Genomic DNA, 7,058 nt, shown 5'->3' on the forward strand with positions numbered 1-7,058 from the left:
AGACAGGCAGGGCAGGCCAGGCCAGGCCAGGCAGCCCGTACCACCAGGACTTTGGTGGATATATTCTTGCAACTGTTTTCCGCACTGCTGGGTCCACCGAATAAACACCTTTGAAGTGCTTATTGTGACTGTGCCATCATTTTTTAAATAGAGAAACCCACACTTTATGACACCTGCCGATAAATAAACAGTTGTCAAATCATGATGCTTTCTTATCGCTTAATTGTAACACTTAATAGACGATGTTGTGGGGGAAAAGTTAAATAAATAATTTGTCTAGAATATATATTAGATGGCTTCAAATACACCCCAGGATCGGGGATCGCGTTCGGTGGATACTGCTTCCAGAATTTATGAAAGAACGCACTAATCTCGGAACAGAAGTTAGACAATGATGTAGCCGAACATCTGGAACCCAGAAATTGTTGGGGCGGAGTTAAGCAGTGGTGCCTGTTTTGATGCTGATATATTCGACACACTTTTTTTAACAATAGCCAGCGTACTACAGAGGTTTCATTTCAAATCTTTACAGGCGCTTTGTCTAGGGACGTTGGGGTCAGGTAAAATAAATGTTAGCTTGTCTAGGGAACCTATGACTAGCCCTATATCACTTTCATTGTACAGCTCAGGTTATTGCATGAGCAGTGCATGGACAGAGTCATTCCATACCCATAGCCATTGCCATTAGCATTTATATGAAACCTTTTCTGATTCGTCATTTTTCGATTGTTTCAATATGCTTCACAGCATATTTTGGCCCCATGTGGCAACATTCATTTTTCACGTAGTTATTTTCAAATCGCAATATATATAGTGTTAATGAATAGATGTGACAGTCTCCCTGTCTTCTTAAGGAAGCGCAGCGTGGCCTCATTGTGCAGCATTATCCAACAGTAGATGCTCTGAACGCAGCCCGTGGTGTCAGACAGCGTATTATTTGCTTGGCGACAGATTAGCCGTAGTAAAATGAAATCCTGTGATTCTGGCATAATTCAGATGACAAAAAGACGGATAATCTCTGCCCTGCTCCCCCTCCTCACCCAAAGCCCCCCAAAAAAGGAGAAAAAAACGGGGCCAAGAAAGAAAAAGTTGTGATAAAAATGTATTTCTCCCTCCTCGCTCCAAGAGGTTTTTACTTTTTTTTTTTCAGCCAACCCCCTGCCATCTTTGTTTTTCCTCAAAATCCTCTCTCTCTCTCTCTCTCTCTCTCTCTCTCTCTCTCTCTCTCTCTCTCTCTCTCTCTCTCTCTCTCTCTCTCTCTCTCTCTCTCTCTCTCTCTCTCTCTCTCTCTCTCTCTCTCTCTCTCTCTCTCTCTCTCTCTCTCTCTCTCTCTCTCTCTCTCTCTCTCTCTCTCCTTCCACTAGTCCGTGTTTCTCTGTGCCACTCTCCCCTTGCTTCCCTGCAGACCCCTTTATCCTCTCATCGTGTTTTTAATAAAGACAAAGCCGCGCTCCCTCCCCAGCTCTCTACTCTACTGCCCCCTGAGCCTCACCTCCAGAATGGAGGTGAACCTTCTTTACGTTGGCGCTTACACGCATACCAACCACCAACCAAATCTAAACCCTTTCTTTTAGGTTTTAAACTTTTTAGGTTACACTTATGGCTTATAGGCTTAGTATGGACACATTTATATGTTTCAGGCGTTTTCATGAGGTCGGCTTCCTTTTGCCCATATATGTCATGCATTTGTTCCAAACCAGTGGAGAGGAGCCCTTTTATTTGTTTTCAAAGTGGGACTCTAAGATGCCGAGGCCTAGTAATGGCCTTCCTGGATTCGCCACCGTCTGGTAAAACGCAGGTCCAATGTGATGGAGGTCTTCAGGATTCGGAGAGCCATTTGTGGGATACTTAAATGCCTGTGTTATCCATAGACACCCCTACTGATTCCGACGATGATGACGTCCATACACACTCTGTGTGTATCACCTGCTTTCCATCCCAGCCGTGCTGGGAGGTGAGACACTAGACATCTGGTATCGCAGGTCAAACTAATTGGCCGTTATGTTTCCAGTTCATCATTTTCCATTTCAATGCAACACACTAAAAGTACCATGACGCGCGACTAAAAAGCATTGACAGCTCTATGAATAGAATACAGTTAATATCCAATTCAATTTCAACAAAAATCCTCAAAGTGCATATTTGATCCAGCAGCTGAGGCTTTGTACGTCACACCGCTGCCTTACAGACAGGTGGGAGCATTTTAATAATACCTCCATTTATTGGGCAATTCATTCATTGGCATGCATCTCTGGATAAGTGCCGTTGTTTTGTTCTTTATTATGTTTGTTGTCTCTGCCGAGCGTCACCGTGGCACTCTGGCGGCGGAGAAAACCAGTTTGGATGATGTACAGCGGCGATGTTTTTTGGGGAAAAGAAAACAGCTGTTTGCAGGCCGCATAACGATGAGTTCATTTAGCAATAGATGTGGTCGCGTAATCACGCCTCTTATGATTTAAATTGCTCCTGCCAATCACGTTGGTGGGGGCCCAGCTTATTGAGACGTTTTGTGCAGCTGCTGTGTGTGTGTGTCATCTGGTCTGTCGTAATATGGGATCCAACAGTCCTACTTTGGTGTAGCAGAACTTCTGGTCCAGCAGTCCTACTGTGTTATAGCAGAACCTCTGATCAAGATGGCCTACTCTGGTATAGCAAAACCTCTGACCCAGCAGTCCTGTTATAGCAGAACGTCTGATCCAGCAGTCCTACTGTGTTACAGCATGACTTTTGAACCAGCACAATTCTTTAGTTTGTGGGACCATTTGTAGAAAAAAAAAAAAAATGCACAAATATATAGAGAATATATCTTGCAGCTGGTCCACGCAGAATCCAAAGGGACACATATGGGAGGGAATGCAGATGTTTGACAGTCTGTCCTTTTGTACAACTGAAGGAGACGAGGTTTCGCAAGTGGATTTACAAAACACAAACCGCTGAGTCCTCCAGGAAGAAGAACAAGCACACTCAGGCTTCTGTGAGCATTTTAAATGATGAGATATGTATAAAGTCTTGTACACGTGCAGCAACCCAGAGGAGGACTGTCAGTCAGCCATGAAGCTCACAAGAAAACAAATACAGAAAAGTGCATCACTCTTCATGACAGTATTATATAACACTCCTTTTCATGTACCAAGGACATATCATTTCAGATATCTACTATATCTACACTCTACTTTATATACCACTAGTGTATCAAACTTCTTTATGCCACGAGTATATCACTCTTTTCTACATACCACCAGTACATCACTCTTCCCACCGGCGGTATTTCACTCTTCTTTACAATCGATCATATACAGAACCTGTATATCACTCTAATTTGTGTAGCACCAGTACTCTCGTATGTCTGAAACACCCATGGATTCTCTCAAACGTTTGACAATATTAAATGAGGATGTCATGAAGGAGGAACGGAGAGGCAGGCAATTACTTAAGGATCATCTCTATATTTCTTTCACACAACGTCACTCCTGAGACATAAAAACGCAATCAGAGTTGTAGTTCTGAGCATCAAAATAGACACGTCCTTCATTAGTGTACAGCCCAGGGGGGCTGTCTCGCTGATGGAGAATGAAGCTTGGAACCATTTATCGCAACCGATTCACGAAGAAATGAGCAAGGAAGGAGAGTGGGCCCTCCCGATTACACAGTCACTACGGAAAATGGATTTCTTATTATTCAATCTACACACACGTACATAAATGTACAAAATAAGAGGCAACCGTACTTGGCTCCAAAACCGCACATTACCCCCCCCCCCCCCCCCCCAATCCATCCAACCCCATTTTCTCTTCTCCCGCGAAATTATATTTGGTGGTGTTAAAATATTAATGCCTGAGTCATGGCGCTGCAGCCATGAATCATACATCTGATATGAGAGAGAGAGAGAGAGAGAGAGAGAGAGAGAGAGAGAGAGAGAGAGAGAGAGAGAGAGAGAGAGAGAGAGAGAGAGAGAGAGAGAGAGAAGGGAAGGAAAGGAATGGGGGGAGGAATAATTAGGAAGTGGAGTACAGAGGAGGGAGGGGCCAGGGTGAAGACGTAACAGAGACAGGATGGCCGGAACTCGGCCCCGGCAACGCAGAAGGATGCCTGGAGACCAAGTGTGGGAGGGGGGGGGGGGGTAAGGTAATTGAAGAGCTGCAGATTTGGGAGGGGAGGGGCAGGTTGGGGGCGGGGGGACACAAAGGGAAGAGGGATAAACACGTGGAGGGGTGGTCCATAAGGGCAATGCAAAGTGGAGACACAGAGTAGAAAAAAAGAGAGAGAAAGAGGGGGGAGGGGAGGGGAGGGGAGGGGAGGGGAGGCAGTCAAGGTGGATGAGGGTGTTCGTGGTCGGGGAGGGGGGGGGGGGGGGGGGGGGGACTGAGGAGGGACATTGAAGGGGAGAGGTGCTCCAGCATCATGACGTTCGAATATGGCAGGACAAGATGGAGGGCACCAACTCGACACACACACACACACACACACACACACACACACACACACACACACACACACACACACACACACACACACACACACACACACACACACACACACACACACACACACACACACACACACACACGCCTGGCATTGTGTCGGCTGTCGTTAAAAGCTCCACTGCTTGAAAGAGCGCACTCTGGAGTGAGAGGCTGAGACAAGAGACAGAGTACAACGAGTGAGAGACGGAGTGGGAGTGAGCGTGTGAGTGAGAAGAGTGAGTGAGGGAGAGAGGTATCGAGAGAGAACACAGAGAGTGCAGGGACGAGAGCGAGATGAACTAAGTTTAATGCAGGATTGCCCTCATTGAGGGGAAACATTTGCTCCTGCCGTTCCACTTTTATACATGTCCTCATTATTTGAGCTAGGAGGACTCAAGGCAAGGGAGGGAGAGAGAGAGAGAGAGAGAGAGAGAGAGAGAGAGAGAGAGAGAGAGAGAGAGAGAGAGAGAGAGAGAGAGAGAGAGAGAGAGAGAGAGAGAGAGAGAGAGGAGAGAGAGAGAGAGAGGAGAGAGAGAGAGAGAGAGAGAGAGAGAGAGAGAGAGAGAGAGAGAGAGAGAGAGAAAAAAAAAACAGGGAAAAATAAAACAAAGAGAAGGAGAGCAAAGTGAGTTCTAGAGCCGCCGACCCCGATATTTAACCAAGCCTTCACCAATGCCTGCCCTCAAAAGAGTTATTCAATGTCATCTCACACACACACACACACACACACACACACACACACACACACACACACACACACACACACACACACACACACACACACACACACACACACACACACACACACACACACACACACACACACACACAGAAGAAAGGGGTCGATTTGCCATTAGGAGGTTTTCCATTGCATCACCTGTGAAACGACCACGTTATACTTGTCAGATGAAGGCAAAGAGCATGTGCGTTTAAGGTCTCCTCTTAAGAGAGTTAGACATGAAGGGGATTTTTCTGTTTCATGTCTTCTTTGCAGGGTTTTCATCCTCCAACCAAAAACGGACAACCATTGGACAGACCATGCCCCTGTTGAGCCCCAATATTTACCACTTAGCAGCAGAAGTGTTGAACGCACACAGGCTGACAGAAACACACGCTTTCCAGCGTTAGTTAAAGAGGTTATTTGAGGATTTAGGGCGGGAGGTGAGGTGGGGTAGGTATGTCCACGGGAAATGTGTCTCTGATGAAAAATTCAGTGCAGGAGCAAAGTGTTGGCTAAGTGATGACAGCAAAACTCTGGTATCGCAGAAGACCCATGTAAGCGCTTTGCACTCATAGAGGGTGACAGCGAGAGTGAACACGAAGGACGGAGTGAGAGAGAGAGTATGAAATAGCGTGTTGCGAGAGAGAGAGAGAGAAGGGCAGTTGAAACAGGGTCAACTCATATACCACTGGACCTTATTGGAGTTGATAAGCTACAACAAGTACACACACACACACACAATGTATTTACCTTTTATTTACTCAACTCTCATTAGCAATGATATACTGTAGCCACTGGCGCTGTGCCCTGACTATGACCCAATACATGTCTCGTAAATACGAGGGCTTGCATAGCATTGGCAACTTCTGAAGACTCGGTTGTGAACCATTGGTCCCAGAGACCCTTCACTGTCCCACAGAAAGGCTTCTTCATCGCACCAGTGCTGCCTTTTCTTAACCGACTGCATGATAAGCGTAAGCCTAAAGTGTGTGTGTATATGGAGGCGATATGATGTGAGCAATAAATAAATGAATCATCCATTACTGCAAGCCAACTCTTTTTTTCCTCCAAAACTTTATTTACTCTAAATATCGGAGGACGGCCAGCGCCTCGTAGCACAACAAATGTGCCAGTTAATATCGTTTTTTTGCCCACACGCCAACAACAATCGAAAAGAAAAATGATTCATATTGACTATCAATCTCTAGCTTTAATTAAAAAGTTTGCACATTAAAAACAACACCAATAAACATTCTCCAAACTTAAGAACCATACTTCACCCGGGTCAGTCTCCTTGAAACAGATGCGTGGCCAAAAAGAAAAAGGAATAATATTTAACCCAATAATGGTTTGAATCCATAATCATATAACAGAACCGGAATCCACCACGCTTCCTCATGTATCTAAAATGTTCTCATCTCCAGCAAAGTTGTACTTCAAGGCCAACGTTAAAATAAAAGACAGTGAATATAGGAACTTTCACGAAGAGCCCACGTCAAAGCCATACCCTTACGACTGCTGCATGGTAGTACTAGTCCTCCTTAAAGGCCTCCAACGCCGCCTTGAGAGTGGAACACAGTCACTGGACGACCTGCGCACGGTGAGTCCGTCACCACCCGTTACTTTCACTGTAACACCCCCCCCCCCACACACACACACACACACATACAGAGGCAGTCCGGGACAGCGTGCCTGTACACGTAGGCACTGTCCTGCTCCCCGGCTCCACCGCACACGATGGTGCCCATTACCCCTGCAGTCGTTCAAAGATGACACACATACATGCAAAATACATTTGTGTAGCGTTAGGAAACATCAGTTTAAAAAATGGATTGGGACTCATATGGAAATGGCGTCTTCTGAAGTTTTGCCAT

This window comes from Gadus chalcogrammus, chromosome 2 (assembly GCF_026213295.1).
Source record: "Gadus chalcogrammus isolate NIFS_2021 chromosome 2, NIFS_Gcha_1.0, whole genome shotgun sequence".
Taxonomy (NCBI): domain Eukaryota; kingdom Metazoa; phylum Chordata; class Actinopteri; order Gadiformes; family Gadidae; genus Gadus; species Gadus chalcogrammus.